The sequence below is a fragment of the Notamacropus eugenii genome, chromosome 6 (assembly GCF_028372415.1).
Source record: "Notamacropus eugenii isolate mMacEug1 chromosome 6, mMacEug1.pri_v2, whole genome shotgun sequence".
In the NCBI taxonomy this organism is placed as follows: Eukaryota; Metazoa; Chordata; class Mammalia; order Diprotodontia; family Macropodidae; genus Notamacropus; species Notamacropus eugenii.
In genome coordinates this window covers 159,402,530-159,421,955 of record NC_092877.1, presented here as the reverse complement: position 1 = coordinate 159,421,955, position 19,426 = coordinate 159,402,530, and positions in this window count along the sequence as shown.

Sequence of the window (19,426 nt, the reverse complement as noted above, 5' to 3'; positions counted from 1 at the left end):
TGGCTCAGTGGGTAAAACAGGGTACTTGGAGTCAGAAAGATCTAAGTTCAAATCCTGCTTCAGACACTTACAAGCTGAGTGACTCTGGTCAGGTCGCTTAATCTCTATGTCCTTGATTCCTTGTCTATAAAATGAGGATAACAATAGCACGTACTTCACAGAGTTTTTGTGAGGATCAGATTGAAGAGGAAGAAGAAGTTCAGGAGTTGGGTCATCTGAAAATAATTCAAAGAGGCAGATGTTCACCTAGTCAAGGGCTTTATTGACACAGAAGTGGCAGGCTAGTCCTTAGGTGTACTAGTTGCCTGAAGAAGGACAGGGTCCTTCTCTGAGGTCATTCTCTGCCGCATTTCTTACCTTGTCTTAATTACTGAATGGGCATTGCCTCAGTCAAATTGAGATCTGTTAGACACCTTAGCTTAAAAAAAGCCCAAGGCCTCCCACTGCATCAGGGGCCATCTCCATTCATCCTGATCTGTATCTCACCACTGCACCCAGATGGCTCCAGAGGAGAAAGTGAAGCTGGTGACTTTGTATAGCCTTCCCTCACTTAAATCAAATTCACTTGTAGGTCACAGAATCATATCTCTGATGTCATGGTGCTCTTGGTGAACATAAGACAGACAACATCCACTGTGAGTAGAAAAGAAGAGCTGCCCCACTAGGGACACAACTGGAACTGGCCAGTTGGGTAACACAGCTCCTTCCTTCCCTCTTTTCTTTTTTCTTTTCTTACTTTCTTTCCCCTCTGTTTGCATTGGGCATCATACCCTTACCTGTGGGTGCTTTGCCCAAAAGGAATGCAAATTGTGATCACTGGACAAGAATTGGAAATTGAGGAGATGCCCATCAATTGGAGAATAACTGAACAAGCTGTGGTATATGAATGCAATGAAATACTACTTTGCTATAAGAAATGACAAGCAGACAGATTTCAGAAAAAAAAGGATTTATATGAACTGATGCAAAGTGAACTGAGTAGAACCAGGAGGACATTGTTCACAGTAACAGCAATGTTGTGCAATAATTCACAGTTGATCACTATGAATAATTTAACTATTCTCAACTATATAATTATCCAAGACAATTCCAAAGGGCTCAAAATGAAAAACACTGTCTATATCCAGAGAAAGAACTGATGGAATCTGAATGCAGATTGAAGATGCTGATTTTTACTTTCTTTATTTTTTTATGTTTTTCCCCCTTTTAGTCTGTTTCTTTTTCACACATGACTAATATGGAAAATGTTTTATATGATTGTACATATGTAACCTATACCAAATTGCTTAATGTTTTAGGGAGGGAGCTCATAAGGGAGGGAGAAAATTTGAAACTCAGTTTTTTTAAATGAATGTTAAAAATTGTCTTTACATGGAATCAGAAAAATAAAATACTATTTTATTTTTTAATTAATTTATTTATTTAACTTTTAACATTCATTTTAACAAAATTTTGGGTTCCAAGTTTTCTCCCCTTTTGTCCCCTCCCCCCCAAACACCAAGCATTCTAATTGCCCCTATCACCAATCTGCTCTCTCTTCTATCATCCCTCTCTGCCCTTGTCTCCATCTTCTCTTTTGTCCTGTAGGGCCAGATAACTTTCTATACCACTTTACCTGTATTTCTTATTTCCTAGTGTAAAGAACATTACTCGACAGTTGTTCCTAACACTTTGAGTTCCAACTTCTTTACCTCCCTCCCTCCCCACCCCTTCCCTTTGGAGGGCAAGCAATTCAATATAGGCCAAATTTGTGTAGTTTTGCAAATGACTTCGATAATAGTTGTGTTGTATAAGACTAACTATATTTCCCTCCATCCTATCCTGTCCCCCATTACTTCTATTCTCTTTTGATCCTGTCCCTCCCCTGAGTGTCGACCTCAAATTGCTCCCTCCTCCCCATGTCCTCCCTTCCATCATCCCCCCCACCCTGCTTATCCCCTTATCCCCCACTTTCCTGTATTGTAAGATAGGTTTTCATACCAAAATGAGTGTGCATTTTATTCCTTCCTTTAGTGGAATGTGATGAGAGTAAGCTTCATGTTTTTCTCTCACCTCCTCTCTTTATCCCTCCACTAATAAGTCTTTTCCTTGACTCTTTTATGAGAGATAATTTGCCCCATTCCATTTCTCCCTTTCTCCTCCCAATATATTTCTCTCTCACTGCTTGATTTCATTTTTTTAAGATATGAGCCCATCCTCTTCAATTCACTCTGTGCACTCAGTCTCTATGTGTGTGTGCGTGTGCGCATGTGTGTGTGTGTAATCCCACCCAGTACCCAGATACTGAAAAGTTTCAAGAGTTACAAATATTGTCTTTCCATGTAGGAATGTAAACAGTTCAACTTTAGTAAGTCCCTTATGACTTCTCTTTGCTGTTCACCTTTTCATGCTTCTCTTCATTCTTGTGTTTGAAAGTGAAATTTTCTTTTCAACTCTGGTCTTTTCATCAAGAATGCTTGAAAGTCCTCTATTTCATTGAAAGACCAATTTTTCCCCTGAAGTATTATACTCAGTTTTGCTGGGTAGGTGATTCTTGGTTTTAGTCCTAGTTCCTTTGACTTCTGGAATATCCTATTCCAAGCCCTTCTGTCCCTTAATGTAGAAGCTGCTAGATCTTGTGTTATCCTGATTGTATTCCCACAATACTTGAATTGTTTCTTTCTAGCTGCTTGCAATATTTTCTCCTTGACCATGGAACTCTGGAATTTGGCCGCAATGTTCCTAGGAGTTTCTCTTTTTGGATCTCTTTCAGGTAATGTTCTATGGATTCCTTGAATATTTACTTTGCCCTCTGGTTCTAGAATCTCAGGGCAGTTTTCCTTGATAATTTCATGAAAGATGATGTCTAGGCTCTTTTTTTGATCATAGCTTTCAGGTAGTCCCATAATTTTTAAATGGTCTCTCCTGGATCTATTTTCCAGGTCAGTTGTTTTTCCAATGAGATATTTCACATTATCTTCCATTTTTTCATTCTTTTGGTTTTGTTTTGTGATTTCTTGGTTTCTCATAAAGTCATTAGCCTCCATCTGTTCCATTCTAATTTTGAAAGAACTATTTTCTTCAGTGAGCTTTTGAATCTCCTTTTCCATTTGGCTAATTCTGCTTTTGAATGCATTCTTCTCCTCATTGGCTTTTTGAACCTCTTTTGCCAATTGAGTTAGCCTATTTTTCAAGGTGTTATTTTCTTCAGCATTTTTTTGGGTCTCCTTTAGCAGGGTGCTGACCTGCTGTTCATGCTTTGACTGCATGTGTCTCATTTCTCTTCCCAGCTTTTCCTCCACCTCTCTAACTTGATTTTCAAAATTCTTTTTGAGCTCTTCCATGGCCTGAGCCCATTGAGTGGGCTGGGATACAGAAGCCTTGATTTCTGTGTCTTTGCCTGATGGTAAGCATTGTTCTTCCTCATCAGAAAGGAAGGGAGGAAATGCCTGTTCACCAAGAAAGTAACCTTCTATAGTCTTATTTCTTTTCCCTTTTCTGGGCATTTTCCCAGCCAGTGACTTGAGCTCTGAATATTCTCCTCACACCCACCTCGCCTCCTGATCCTCCCAGCCAGTGCTTGGGGTCTGAGATTCAAATGCTGCTTCCCAGCCTCAGGGCTTTTGGTGGGGGCAGGGCTGTTATTCAGTGTGAGATTACGTTCAGGTGCTCAGGTTGGGGCAGGGCCTCTTCACGGGCTCATTTCCCTCAGGGGGTTTATGCAGAGACCTTCAACAATGGATCCAGGCTCCTGCCTGCTTGGGGAGCCCTGGTCTGCTCCCACCTCCGCTGCTGCCTCCCGAGGGGGCCTGAGTTATGGGGGCACCCCACTCCCCTCTCGACCCGCCAAAGAGACCCTCTCACCAACCCCCGTCACCTGTGGGTGGAGGGACCCGTAAGGCCGCTGGAGATCCCGTCCCTGAAGCCCATTCGGATCTGCTCCTCTTGGTGCCACAGCTGCGGCAGGGCTGTGCTTGGCTCCCAGTCCGCGGCTCCCAGTCCGTGGCACGAAGGACCTTTTGCGAGAGGTTTGCAGGTCCCTCTGGAACAGAAATCTCCTTCGCTCCACTGTTCTGTGGCCTCTACTGCTCCAGAATTCCCCGTAAGTTCCTTTTTACAGATGTTCTATGGGTTGTGGGTTCGGAGCTATGTGTATGTGCGTCTTTCTACTCTGCCATCTTGGCTCCGTCCCCATAAAATACTATTTTAAAAAAAATAAAAATTCAGAGCTCTTACTACTGCATTCATGTACATTCACAGAAGGAAACTGATCCACGGTAAAATACATCATGATTGTTTCTTGTACATGTTGGTATTTCAGATAGTCCTTGGTGGAGTCATAAATCAAATCTCTTTGAGAAAAACCAATAGACAGAAATTCGTCAAATCTCCAGAGAATCCAGGATATAAGTTGCCATGTGAACTAACTTTGGTAGCTACAGAAAGGGTAGATAAGTTATCTTAGCAGTTTGGAAGGTTTAAAAAAAATATGAAGTCTTTTCCAAATGCCCTCTGGTTCCTTGACAACCCCACCATCTTAGATCCATCTTCATTTTTTTTTCCTTTTTCAAGAATATTGCCTTGAAAAAAAGAATTCACACAAAGATAGTTTGCATGTTCTTTTTAAACAGACTTTTCTCTCTTTCCTTCTGTTCTTTCTGATCTTCCCCTATTATCACCCAACATATAGGATATTCTTTCCTCTGCTTGCCTTATTTTGACTTTTTTAAAAAAGATATTATATGTAATCAGTTTGTAGGCATCTGCAATGCCTAGATGGGGCTATATACCCATCTAAGGAATCAATTCATTTCATGAAACTGGTGAGCCTGTCAGCAAAGTCATTTGGTTTCCAAAAAGGAAAGGAAAAAAGAGAGGACAAAAGCACACATTATTCTTTCAATGGGAAATGAATCTTTAAAGAATAAAGGGCAAAAAGGACCTGACACTAGTATCCTCCCTCTATACCCCACCCTCATTTGAAAATTTTAATTCTCCTCACAAGCCTATTGTGAATAGATTGATGAAGGGCAAGTCTTAGGTAAAAAAAAGCTACAGATGACCTATGATTCTGACCTAACTTAGAGAGATTGCTTAGAAAGTGTCTCAAGATTTGACAACAGAGGATCCTGAATGGGCCTGAGGCTATGGAATCCCTTCCCATGGAATTGATTTATTTCAAAACATCTGCCTGTTATTGAGAGCCTGTCCACAATGATGCCAGAAGCGTAATAGAAAAACATAGGAAAATAGAACTGTTTTTATGAGGGGGGAAATGGTCTGTTTGATGATAACTATTAAATTAAAACTGTAAAGTAACTATCAGAAGAGAACAGCCCAAGTGGTTATGCTGCTCAAGGTCTAAATTGTGACAAGAACAATAGGGCAGACTCTTCTGGCTTTGAGTCAGTAAAGCCTGGGACTGAACTCGACAATGATTTCAATACCATGTGGAGAATTCCCAAGGTTTAAAGTCAAAGGTGCATGTCATTCAAAGGTCAATGAAATTGGGAGACTGTGGAATTTGCTGCTACAATAAGATTCCAGATGAAGCTACTTTTTCCAGCCCAGTGTGTGTGTGTGTGTGTGTGTGTGTGTGTGTGTGTGTGTGTGTGTGTGTGTGTGTGTGTGTGTGTGTGTGTGTTGAAGAGAGAAGAAAGGGGTGAGGGGGATGGTGCAAAGGGAAATTTTTCAGATCCACTACAAAGAAACAAGCATCCTTTAGTTTAGAGCAATTTGGGAAAGGCTAATTCATAAATTCAGAATTATGCAAAGCTGATAAATTCTGGGCACTACTTGACTAGTCGAAGGAGCAATTTTCCAAAGGCATTCTTAGCTACTATGCCTTTTAGTAATAATTTTAAAAGTAAATTTTAAAATTTTGGTTGTGACCTCCTAAGCTCTCTGGACAAATCCATCGAGCACTTCTGAAGCTCCCTGATTGCATCTGCTCCAGCCATTTCATGGATTGAAGTTTCTTCTTTCCTTAGTGGATGATTTCACAAGTTGCTGTAACAAAAATAAAAGTGGGGGGAGATGATGAAAATCACCATCTATTACATATCTTTTGATGATTAGACTCAAAATTTAGTTAGGCTGATCTCTAGAATCAGAGGACTCAAATCATAATGTTCATGGCTTACTACCTGAGTAGCCCAGGGCAAGTCACTTTCCTAGGTGTGCTGGACCCAGGAAGACCTGGATTTAAATCTAATCTTAGATGCTTACTAGCTGTGTTACCCTGAGCACACAATCTAGTGTACATATCTTACCCTCTGTTTGCCTCATTTTCTTCCTGTAAAATGGGGGTAACAATAACTCCTAACTCTCAGGACTGGTGTGAGGATCAAATGAGATAATATTTATAAAGTGCTTAGTACAGTCCCTGGCACATTGTAGCAGTTTATTCTCTTCCCTTGGCCTCCATGATGACCTTATGGGGACTAGATGGTGTCAGAGGTCCTTTATGTCTCTATATCCATAATACTTTAATTTTGTGGTCCTCTAATGCTATATAGTTCATCATTAGACCTATAGACAAAGCTTTTGTATTAGATATCACTGGCCAGGGATTGCATTCTACTGTTTCAGCCTCCCAGAAGACAGTCATCCTCATTTCCAAGATATATAAGGAACTGATTCAAATTTATAAGGATAAGAGCCACTCCCCAATTTATTAATGGTCAAAGAATATAAACATGCAGTTTTCTAAGGAAGAACCCCAAGCTATCAAAAATCATATGAAAAAGTGCTCTAAACATAGAATAAATAAATACAAATTAAAACAACTCTGAAGTTATACCTCACATCTATCAAACTGGCAAAGTTAACCAAAAAAATGGAAAGTAACAAATATTGGAGGGGTTGTGAGAAAACAGGCACATTAATGCACTGGCAGTGGAGCTGTGAACTTGTTCAGTCATTCTGGGAAGGAATTTGGAACTAGGGCACCCAAATTACAAACTATTCATATCCTTTGACTGAGTGATGCCATTACTAGACTTATAACTTCACAAGATTCAAAGAAAGAGGAGAGGGAATCATTTGTGCAAAAAACATATATAGTTTTTTTTGTATTGACAAAGAAATGAAAATTAAGGTGGTTACCCCCCTCAGATGAAGAATGGTTGAGAGAAAATGATATATGAATGTAACAGAATACTATTTTGTTATCTGGAGACAGATTCAGAGAAAAATGGGGAGATTTGTATAAACTGATGCAGAGTGATGTGAACAGAATCAGGAGATAACAATATACAATAAAAACATTAAAAAAATGAATAGTTTTGAAAACTTAGAAACTGTGTTCAATGCAATGATAAACCATAATTCTAGAGGATGAAGAGAAGTGATAGATACAGATTGAGACATATTTTTGGACATAGTGTAAATGTTTTGCTTGGCTGTACATACATATATATATATATGTATATATATATATATATATACATACATACATGTGTGTTTGTTACAAGGACTCTATTCCCTTCCTACCCCACCCCACCCCCAACTCCCAGTGGGAAGGAGAAAGGTGGAGGAAGGGAAAATATTTTAAGTGAAAAAAATAACTTGAAAAATACTCCAAAAAGTGAGATTATGAGCAAGGCACATACCATGAAGATACAAAAGTAAAACTGAAATGCAAATTTCAGTTTGAAGGGGATTATATTTTAGTTGGAGATAGGGGTGTATTACAACATGTACAAATTTAGGAAGGAGAAAGAGCTAACAATTAGGGGATTCCCGAAAGAAGTAGAATTTTAATAGACTCTAGGCAAACTAAACACAAATTTGGTATTTACTTTGACTTTCTCCTCCACTTCCCAACACCCCTAAACCAGTATTTCCCTGCTAGTAGGAAATTATTTTTGAAGAGGTAGATTTTTCATACTTAAGCTTCAATTGGGGATATTTCCCTTCATCAATTTAAATCACATTTTTTTAGAGCATACTACATTAAAGAAAAAGTATTATTGATACCTTTTGTTATTACATCACATTCATTTCTAAATTTAGCCCTCTGTTCATCTACCTAGTGAACTTTCTCTTATTTACCAAGAAAATGGGGTGAGGGGAAGCTGTTTAGCAAAACCAGTTCATTGATGGTGGCCAGCAATATGTGCAATATTCCAATATTCATAATCCCAATCTTTTCAATAAAGGGAGATTTTTCTTAATTTTCTTAATTCTGCAGTCAATCTTGGTCATTGTAATTACATGGCATTATATTTCATTTTTTCTTTCATTTTCTTGTAGTTATTGGGTATGTTATTTTCATGATTCTGCCTACTTTACCTTGCATCAGTTCATATAAGCCTTTTGATGCTTCTCCGAATTCTTCATCTCTGTCATCCCTCTGAGGGTACTAATACCTCATTACATTCATGTACCACACTTGGTTTAGCCATTCCTCAAAGAAAGAACATCTACTCTTTCTAATTTTTTGCTTACACAAAAAATACTTCTACAATATGGTACCTTGTTTTCCAAAGTGGTAGTAACTGAAACATTTATCTCCTAGCAGCAACCCTGAGACCATAAGGCAAAATGTAGATACCAGTATGTTTGTATGGGGAGCCCACTAATTCACAAATCCATGAATAGATCTTAGTGCTGAAATGGACAATAAGCTGGGCACCAAGAAAAAAGAGGAAGAAAAGAGTGGATTAGATTTCCTTTGGGATAATACCCAGCACTTCCAACAATTCTAAGCCTTTCTGTGATGCAAAAGTCTATATCATTAAATCTAATATCCTCCAGGTAATAGTATAAGGTCATGAATAATGAAACACCATGATTTCTAAAGAGTCAAAATTACAAATGATCCAAAGAGCAGTGAAGCTATCTGTGGTGATCTAAGTAGTCTGAAGCTATATTTCCAATGACATCTTGCATCTAAGAAGTTGTATGAGGGACATAATCAAGGTCATGGATGATTTGTAAAGAAGATGATTGTTGCAACAATGAGAAATGTCACATAGACAACCAGAGGACTGTGCTGGTAAACATGAAATGTTCAAAAAAGCCCAAAAGGAGACTTTGTCCCATGTTGGGTACATATTGGGGGTAATATTTTTGACACAACATGGAACAAGAATAGCACAAGATAACCCGGCCTGGATGAATTGTGAATGGTACCCACACATCACGGATTGGAAGCTGGGATGAGGGAATGCTCACATTAATGAGACCATGGATTCATCAAAATGTTGAACTGATAAGTACACACATGCTGGTCTCTCTTACGTTAAAGAACAATATATGAAGGGCCACAAATCAAGGAATCAGAAATCTGAATTATAATCTAATACACAAAAAGGACAATTTTGCTCGGAGGCAATAAGAGTTTTCATGAGGTCCCCAAAATCCTTTGAGACTTTCCATTCAAATGAATCTAAACAAAGATATGACCTAAACTACAGGGAAAAGGTGATCATTTTGTTTCCGGACCATGTCACTGCCTTATGTATATATGGCTGGCAAGTGGGGTGTAGGGTGTATTCAGGGAGGACCAGTACCAGTACCTTTGGTGTGATGGCTGCCGAGCTCTTTTCAGGGCTCTTTCCACCTTTGGTGTCCACCTGTTCCACCTAACTCTCACCTGTGGCTCCAAGAAGCTGCAGCATGTGCAACAGCCACACCCCAGTAAACTGTTTCAGCAGACAGGCCAAACCAGGTTGAGGGTAACCAAGCATTCTCAAACCCATTGGTGAGTTAGGGGGGTGTCTACCCCAAGCATGCGAAGATCCTGAGCCATAACCAGTTGTCTTGACTCAGTCCTGCCACTGGACTATGATGACTCTGGAGGAGAGAGTGAAGCTGACAGGACTTCACGCAACTCTGCCTCACTCAAATCCAATTTACACATGAATCAAAAGACGTCACCCATACCATTTCACTATTATGCTTCAAAGTCTTTTGGTGATAGGTGCTAAGTGATGAAGCAACAGGAATGGATGCACTGGGAGCTATGTCACAATCCTGCACATAAGCAGCACAGGCCATAGGGTCATTTCTCACTGGAAGTAGCAGTAGGACTCAGCAGCCCCTGCAAGTCTGAGCAGCCTTTTAAGGATCACACTGCTCACTTCCTGGTGTGAGGAAGGGGACTAGAAAAAGTCCCCTAAACATTGCCTGCTAACACAACCCTGGCTTGATTACCACGGCAAGAGGAGAATCCCACTATGTGGTTGAAACACAAAAAAATGTACAAAAACATTGCAAAGATGATTCCACTCACCATCGGCACATGGAACATGTGCATACTAATAGACAACACAAAATCCAGTACACCTGAAAGAATAACTGCTCTTGTTGCAAGAGAACTCAACAAGTATCGTATCCAAATAGCAACCCTGAGTGAAACAAGGTTGGCAAATGAAGGCCAGCTTACTAAAGTTGGAGCTGTATCCTTTTTCTGGAGTGGATGCAGTGAAGGAGAGTACCGTGAAACTGACATGGGTTTTGCAATCAAAACCAATCTAATCAGCAAGCTGGCATGCCTGCAAAAAGGAGTGAATGACAGGCTTATGACAATGCGATTGCCACTTACAGGAAAACACCATGCCATCATTATCAGTGCCTATGCTCCCATCATGACAAATCCTGATGAAGTCAAAGACAAATTTTATGAAGACCCAGAAACCATTATCATCAAAGTGCCAAAAGAGGACAAGCTTATAATTCTGGGTGACTTTAATGCTAGAGTAGGCTCAGACTATCAGACTTGGCAGGGAGTCCTAGGGAAGAATGGAAACAGCAACAGCAATGGTCATTTACTGCTGAAGACTTGTGCATCACATGACCTTCTCATCATCAACACTGTCTTCCATTTACCTAAACGCAATAAAACTTCATGGATGCATCCTTGCAGCAAACACTGGCATCTTAATAGATTATGTGATTGTAAGGAGAAGAGACAGACAAGATGTGAGAGTAACAAAGGCAATGTGTGGTGCAGAGTGCTGGACTAATCATAGACTTTTCTTTCCAAGCTAAATATTTGCATTCATCAAAAGTGCCAACTCCAAGGCAAAATGATTAACACAAGAATTAATGTCAACAAATTAGAGCTCTTCTCTGAGGTGAAATGTTTGCTGCTGACTTGGAGGGGAAGTTAAGCCAACACACAGTTGGCAACAGTGGAACGGAAAAGGAGTGGGCAGCATTCAGAGATCTGGTGTACAGCAATACATTTGCTCATCTGAGTCAGAAGATTCACAGACACCAAGACTGGTTTGATGAAAATGATGGGGAAATTCAGAAGCAGCTAAATGAAAAACAAGAACTCCACAGGATTTACCAGCAGGATAGTTCATCCACCTCTAAGAAGGCAGCATTTAATTCCATCAAAAACAAAATACAAGCAAAGCTTAGAGAGATGTAGGATTCCTGGCTCATTAAGAAGGCACATGAAATTCAGTTTTATGCTGATAGTAACAATCCAAAGCACTTTTATGATTCCCTGAAAGCTGTTTATGGGCCAAAAACCTATGGTGCATCACAACTACTCAGAGCTGATGGAACCACATTGAGTAGTGATAAGGACATGATCCTAAAGAGATGGGCTGAACACTTCCACAGTATTCTCAACAGACCATCACCAATCAATGCTAAGGCCATTGATCCTTTACCTCAAGTTGAAGTCAATCCTTCCTCATTTGAACTTCCAACTGAAGAAGAGGTTTTGAAGGCCATTAGGTTCCTTTCATGTGGCAAAGCACCTGGTGCTGATTCTATTCCAGCTGAGATTTACAAGGTAGGGGGACCATTGCTCATACAAAAGCTGACTGAAATTTTCCAGTTTGTATGGCAAGAAAAGGTTATCCCCCAGGAGTTCAAGGATGCCTCCATTGTCCATCTCTATAAGGGTAAAGGGAATAGATTGTCCAGCAACAATCACAGGGGCATCTCTCTCTTAGTCATTGCCGGCAAAATTCTTGCTAGATTCCTTCTTAATAGGCTGATCCTTCACCTGGAAGATGGTCATATACCTAAGAACCAGTGGGGTTTCAGAAAGGGCTGAGGAACAATTGATATGGTGCTTGCTGCCTGTCAACTCCAGGAGAAATGCCAGGAGAAGAACAATGTTTGTAGATCTGACCAAGGCCCTTGACACTGTTAGTCATGAGGGCTTATGGAAAATTATGTCAAAATTTGGTTGCCGTAAGAAGTTCATTAATATTGTACATCAATTTCATGATGGCATGTTTGCCCGGGTTTTGGATAATGGACAAAGCTCTTGTGCTTTCCCAGTCTCAGTGGAGTAAAACAGGGATATGTGCTTGCTCCCAAGCTTTTTAGCATGATGTTTTCAGCCATTTTGAGAAATGCTTTCAATGAAGATGAACATGGCATCAAGGTCAACTACACTACTGATGGTAAGTTCTTCAATTTGAAAAGGCTACAAGCGAACACCAAAGTGGAGGGAGTGTTGGTACATGATTTTCTGTTTGCAGATGATTGTGCACCCAATGCAGCCTCTGAAGCTGAGATGCAACAAAGTGTGGATCAATTCCCTGCTGCCTGTGCTAATTTTAGCCTAATAATCAACACTAAAAAAACACAGGTGCTCCATCAGCCACCACCACACCATCCATAAGTGGAACCATCTGTTACAACAAATGGTGAAGTTTTGAACGCTATTGATAAGTTCACTTACCTTGGTAGTGTACTTTCCAAGGATGTACACATTGACAACAAGGTTGATGCATGCATTGCCAGAGCTAGCTCAGTGTTTGGGAGGCTCCAAAGAAAAGTTTGGGAGAGAAGAGGTATTAGACTGACTACCAAATTGAAGGTCTACAGAGCCATTGTGCTGACTTCATTGTTGTATGCCTGTGAAACATGGACAGTCTACCAGCGCCATGCCAGGAAACTGAATCATTTCCATTTGAACTGTCTTAAAAAGATTTTGAGGATCTCTTGGCAGGATAAGGTACCAGACACTGAAGTCCTTCCTCTAGCTGAACTGCCAAGCATTCAAACTATGCTTCAGAGAGCACAACTTCAATGGGCTGGCCATGCATGGGGCAGGTGATCATATGATGGCCAGAAGAAATGATACAAGGACACTCTCAAGAACTTTGGATTTGACTGTGCAACATGGGAGACACTGGCACAGGACTGCTCAACATGGCATGCTCACATAAGAAAAGGTGCTATGCTCATGATGGTGATGTCATTTTGTTCCTCTTAGAAGATGAAAGAGAGCAACCTAACCCAGGCTGGCAAGTAGACTCCTTGATGGTCTATATGTAAATAACTGGATGCCAGTGAAGCTAGTGTCATGGATCCACTTTCATACTGACCAACAAACCTAACACATAAGGAACTCTGAGATAATGCATGCATGCAAAACATTCTGGAGCCACAAAGCACTCTAAAGTGTGAATTCCTATTGTTACTTTATAAACTACAAAGCACAATATAAATGGGAACCATCACTGTTGCCCCCATCCTCAACATTCTACTCTAATGCCTCACATGGTAGTTTTCAAAGGCTATGTCAGTGAGTCACAAACTCCTGTAGATTCTACCAATCTGGAAAGGGTTTGAGTGTAGGCAGGGATTATCCATGGGTTTCGAGTTGGAAGAAACCATGGAGATCATCAATCCCAATCCCCACCTTTTTCAGAATAAGGAAACTGAGGTTTAGCAAGACTGTGATTTGCCCAGGGTCATATGTATATTAAGGGGCGGAGGTGAAATTCAGACCTAGATGCAGTGATTCCAAATCCAGTGTGTTTTACAATGAACTATCTGTTGCAACAGACCAGCCTACTTAAGTTGTAGACTTAAGTCAGAGACTCATCAATCACCAAAAGATGGACGAATAAGAATTTACTTACAACTCATGCAGTCATCTTAGGCAAGTGTTCTTAATCTGGGACTGGATAGGGTGCCAGGCCAAGAGTCAGGAAGACTTGAGTTGAAATCTGACCTCAGACCCTTACTAGCTATGTAGCCGTGGGCAAGTCATTTAACTTCTCTTAACCTTAGTTTTCTGAGCTGTAAAATAGGTCAATAATAAGTTGTGACAACTGTTTCAATATAATTGTTTTCCATTCTAATCCTGTGTATTTTGCTTCTTTCTTTATTTAAATGTAATTCTAAGAATAGATCCATTGGCTTTCCCAGACTGCTGAAAGGGTCTTTGTCACACATGAAAAAGTTAAGAACTCCTGATCTAAGGAGTTGAATTCAGTGATTGGGTAAACTTTGAGAAAGCAGTTTCAGTAAAATGATGGGAAGGGAACTAGTTTGGTGGTCACTAAGTGGAGAAATCAGATGTAGACAACATTTTCAAGTTTGTTTTTTCCATATCTGAAAAGGACATCCCTCCCACAGCTGGAATGTTCTCTCCTCTAACCAAACCACTAGCTCCTTTCAAGCCTTAGTTCAAGAGTCTCTTCTCTCACAAAATCCTTCCTTAACTTCAGGTTATAAGCACTCCCCTCCCCACCTCCACCCTGGAAATTGCTTTGTATTTACTTCATATATAGCTGGGATTTCCATATTTGTATACAAATTGTTTCGACTCTCCTGCTTTCCAAAATACGTAAACTCCTTGAAAGTAGGAAGATGACATTTGTTTTCTTTGTCTCTTCTATATCCAGCATAGTGTCTAGGACATTCTTATATATTTCATTACAATTATCGTTGAGACATTTGCAAAGTGATTACCCAACAGATACAAATTAAAATTCTAATCCCCAAGCAAAGTAGAGAAATCCTGTCTTCTTGGATAGAAGCCAGATGAAATGAAGAGGAAATGAGATATGAAAAAGTAACTGAAAGGGACCAAATAGTCCAGGAAAAGTTTTTGAAGACTGGAGAATATGAGCATATTTATATAGACCTGAAGGGAATAATGGAGAAGCAAAGACTGAAAATGCATGTGAGATTGGGCCTTATTGATGTAAAATCCTGAAGGATGAAAGAACAGGAAGGGAGAAGATTTACAAAGCACTTTAGCTATGAGATTTTATTTGGTCCTCACAATAACCTATGAGGTAGGTATTATTATTATCTCCATTTTGCAGATGAGGAAACTGAGGCTCACAGTGATTGTGTCTTGCTCCAAGGTTATAAAGCTAGTAAGTATCTGAGCCTGGATTTGAATCTAGGTCTTCACAGCTTCAAGTCCAGCATTCTATCAACTGTATCACCACTCTATCAACTGTATCACCTAACCTAAGGCCACATGCAGAAGGATCAGTCTTAGCAAGGAACAGGTAGAGAGGAGTAACACTCTTTTGAAACAGAACGGAAGGACAAGACTTTGGGCCATGATGTTAGGTTTTGAGAAGTAGAAGAGGGGAGTTGTGGGAACTTTCATCAGGTAGCTCCAATCTTTTCAATGAAACAGGAACCATCTGTTATAATTTGGGGGTCTAAGGGTGTGGTTGGTGGTTTATAGGAAAAGGAAAATATTTTGAACTGTCAGTGTTACAGAGAAATAATAAGTATGGAACAGATAAATTGCCAAGGAGTAATGAAAGTCCAATCAACATTATGCTCCATAACATAGTGGTGCTACCCATTTTGGCTAACCATAGATGATTATGTTGGTCATGGGCCCAAGACATTTTAGGTCTTACCTTTCTTTAAAATATATTTTAAATGATTCATCACAAGAATCTGTACCCATTAGGGACCTTGAAATATTTGCTGATAGTTTTGGGATATACAGAGCATTAGAATATGGTAGCAATGTCTTTGAAAAGGAAAGTGTAACATGGTATACAGGAAAAGTCACAATAGAAATTTAATAGGGCAAATATAGTTCCTCATCCCACTCAGGCCAACCTACTTTTAAAAATATTTAAAGGATTGAAATATAGATAGAATCAGAGAAAGAGTGAGGCTGATGGGTAAAGTAAAAAGTTATTGTGATGAATATAAAGCACATCCCACAAAACAGTAATAGTTCCAAATTTTTTTCTCTACTTTTTGCTTGGAGATCAGAATTTTAATTTTGGTCTGCCAAGTAACCAATTTACAAATGAACCAATGGTAATAGTGGCAAAAACAACAAGCCAGTCCAGTGGTAGAGATAAGAGAGTTCTGATCTCAGATTCAGTAGAGATCAGAGTTTAAACTCTGATCTTGGATGCTTATTAATTTTGTCAACCACAGTCAGAGAGGGTCACTTTCTCTTTCTGAACCTCAGTTGCCTTATCATAAAATAGTGATAATACCATTTGTGGCCCTAACTCACAGGATTGTTGTGAGGATGAAATGAGATGATGCATGTCAAGTAGTTTATAAAAGTGAAGATGTTAAATAAATGACAGTTTTTTATAACCTAACCACAAAAACTAGCTTTACTGCAGTGAGTTAGTTTAGAAAAAACTCCTAACTTGAAGAATAGCCAGAAGAATTTCATTTCTCAAAGAGTTTTCAAGTGATGAGCAGTGCAATTTATTAATGTGACTTACCTGATGGAAGAATCTTAAAAAAAAAAACAAACTTGAAATGAGAAATCTTTTCCACAGCAAAGCAGTCTTGACAGGATCTTGAGAAACCCTGTCTCAATAGATTAGCATAACTCACCAAATCTCTGGCTTACCTGGGCTTAACTTCAAGAGAGGTTGGTTGATAGCTCAGGATGTGACAGGTTTTAATATTTATCAACAAGGTTGCTGGGCAGTGGAGCCTGACAAGGTCATTAATGAATGTGGTGCTGTCTCTTCCAAAGGTAAGAGCTTTTCCAGGCAAGACAGAAGGCTAGTGTCCAGTTACCTGATGTCTATGCATATGGACTGTCATGTCTATGTGTCCAAGTACATGCCCTTTATTTTATTTTAGGAAATGCAGTCATTGAAAGGAAATACTCCTAAAGTCATTATTCTTGAATATTCTCACTTGTCTACATAAAGAGTGCTTCAATAAAATGTATACATTGCTTGAATGTTCAGACATTACATACGTATCTAGAGACATGATAATTTGTATTATATGACATATTACATACGGGACAATATTAGTGGAGAAACTATGTAAGAAAAGTGGGTGAGGGGACAGAGCCAAGATGGAGGACTAGAAAGACACACTTACTTAGGGTCTCCCCACACAGCCCATGAAATACCTGTAAAGAGGGACTCTCCACAAATTCTGGAGTAGCAGAAGTGGAGAACAACAGAGTGGAGGAGATTTTCAACCCATGGTGACCTGAAAGGCCCACAGAAACACTGGCTGCACTGGACACAGAGCAGAGCAAGGAGCGCAGCCCAGCCTTGGCTTCCCAGTGAGGCACGACAAGACTCTGGGAGGACGACACCTCAGGAGTGAAATCTCCAGTCCCTGCAGTGGGGCCTCAGATCCTTCAATCCACAGGAACCAAAAGTCAATGACAGGGTTTTATCAGCTGGCCAGGAAAGGAGAAGGGCCTTCCCATAGCTCTAGCAGCATGCAGCAGCCACAGAGGGAGCACAGCAGCCCATACAGACCACTCATTGTTGGAGCGTAAAAACCCCTGGGGGCACTGAAGAGCTGAGACTTACCTCAGCCCTGGGTGGAGGACCTGGCCAAGCTGGTCTTTGTCTCACACTGAATGGCAGCCCTGCCCATCCAGCTTATCTGAAAATCAGCCCCCAGTGCTGACTTGGTGGAACTGGAGGCTAGGTGGCTGTGGAGAGGTAATTGCTAAGATTCTGGACATAAAAATCCCTCTCTGCATCCAGACCAGTACACGCTTGATTGTGCTACCTTGGAGGAACTGAAATCTCACAGATTCCCAGAGTATACCCTACTCTTGACAAAGGACCCAAAAGTCAAGTAACTGGTTGGGAAAATGCCCAAAAAAGGGGAAAAATATAAGACTATAGAAGGTTACTTTCTTGGTGAACAGATATCTCCTCCCATCCTTTTGGATGAGGAAGAACAATGCTTACCATCAGGCAAAGACACAGAAGTCAAGGCTTCTGTATTCCAAACATCCAAAATAAATATTCAATGAGCTGAGGCCATGGAAGAGCTCAAAAAGGATTTTGAAAATCAAGTTAGAGAGGTGGAGGAAAAACTGGGAAGAGAAATGAGGGAGATGCAAGAAAAGTATGAAAAGCAAGTCAACACCTTGCTAAAGGAGACCCAAAAACATGCTGAAGAAAATAACACCTTGAAAAATAGGCTAACTCAACTGGCAAAAGAGGTTCAAAAAGCCAATGAGGAGAAGAATGCATTCAAAAGCAGAATTAGCCAAATGGAAAAGGAGGTTCAAAAGCTCACTGAAGAAAATAGTTCTTTCAAAATTAGAATGGAACAGATGAAGGGTAATGACTTTATAAGAAACCAAGAAATCACAAAACAAAATCAAAAGAATGAAAAAATAGAAGATAATGTGAAATATCACATTGGAAAAACAACTGACCTGGAAAATAGATCCAGGAGAGACAATTTTAAAATTATGGGACTACCTGAAAGCCACAATCAAAAAAAAGAGCCTAGACATCATCTTTCATGAAATTATCAAGGAAAACTGCCCTGAGATTCTAGAACCAGAGAGCAAAATCAATATTGAAAGAATCCACTGATCATCTCCTGAAAGAGATCCAAAAAGAGAAACTCCCAGGAACATTGTGGCCAAATTCCAGAGTTCCCTGGTCAAGGAAAAAATATTGCAAGCAGCTAGAAAGAAACAATTCAAATATTGTGGAAATACAATCAGGATAACACAAGATCTAGCAGCTTCTACATCAAGGGACCAAAGGGCATGGAATAGGATATTCCAGAAGTCAAAGGAACTAGGACTAAAACCAAGAAACACCTACCCAGCAAAACTGAGTATAATACTTCAGGGGAAAAAAATGGTCTTTCAATGAAATAGAGGACTTTCAAGCATTCTTGATGAAAAGACCAGAGCTGAAAAGAAAATTTGACTTTCAAACACAAGAATGAAGAGAAGCATGAAAAGCTAATACAGCAAAGAGAAGTCATAAGGGACTTACTAAAGTTGAACTGTTTACATTCCTACATGGAAAGACAATATTTGTAACTCTTGAAACTTTTCAGTATTTGGGTAGTTGGTAGGATTACACACACACACACACACACACACACACACACACACACACACAAAGACAGAGAGCACAGAGTGCTCTATTCATAGGATGGGATCATATCTTTAAAAAATGAAATTAAGCAGGGAGAGAGAAATATATTGGGAGGAGAAAGGGAGAAATGGAATGGGGCAAATTATCTCTCATAAAAGAGGCAAGTAAAAGATTTTTCAGTAGAGGGAAAAAGAAGGGAGGAGAGAGAAAAACATGAAGCTTACTCTCATCACATTTGACTAAAGGAAGGAATAAAATGTACACTCATTTTGGTATGAAAACCTATCTTACAATATAGGAAAGTGGGGGAGAAGGGGATAAGCAGGGTGGGGGGGATGATAGAAGGGAGGGCAGTGGGAGGAGGGAGCAATTTGAAGCCAACACTCTTGGGG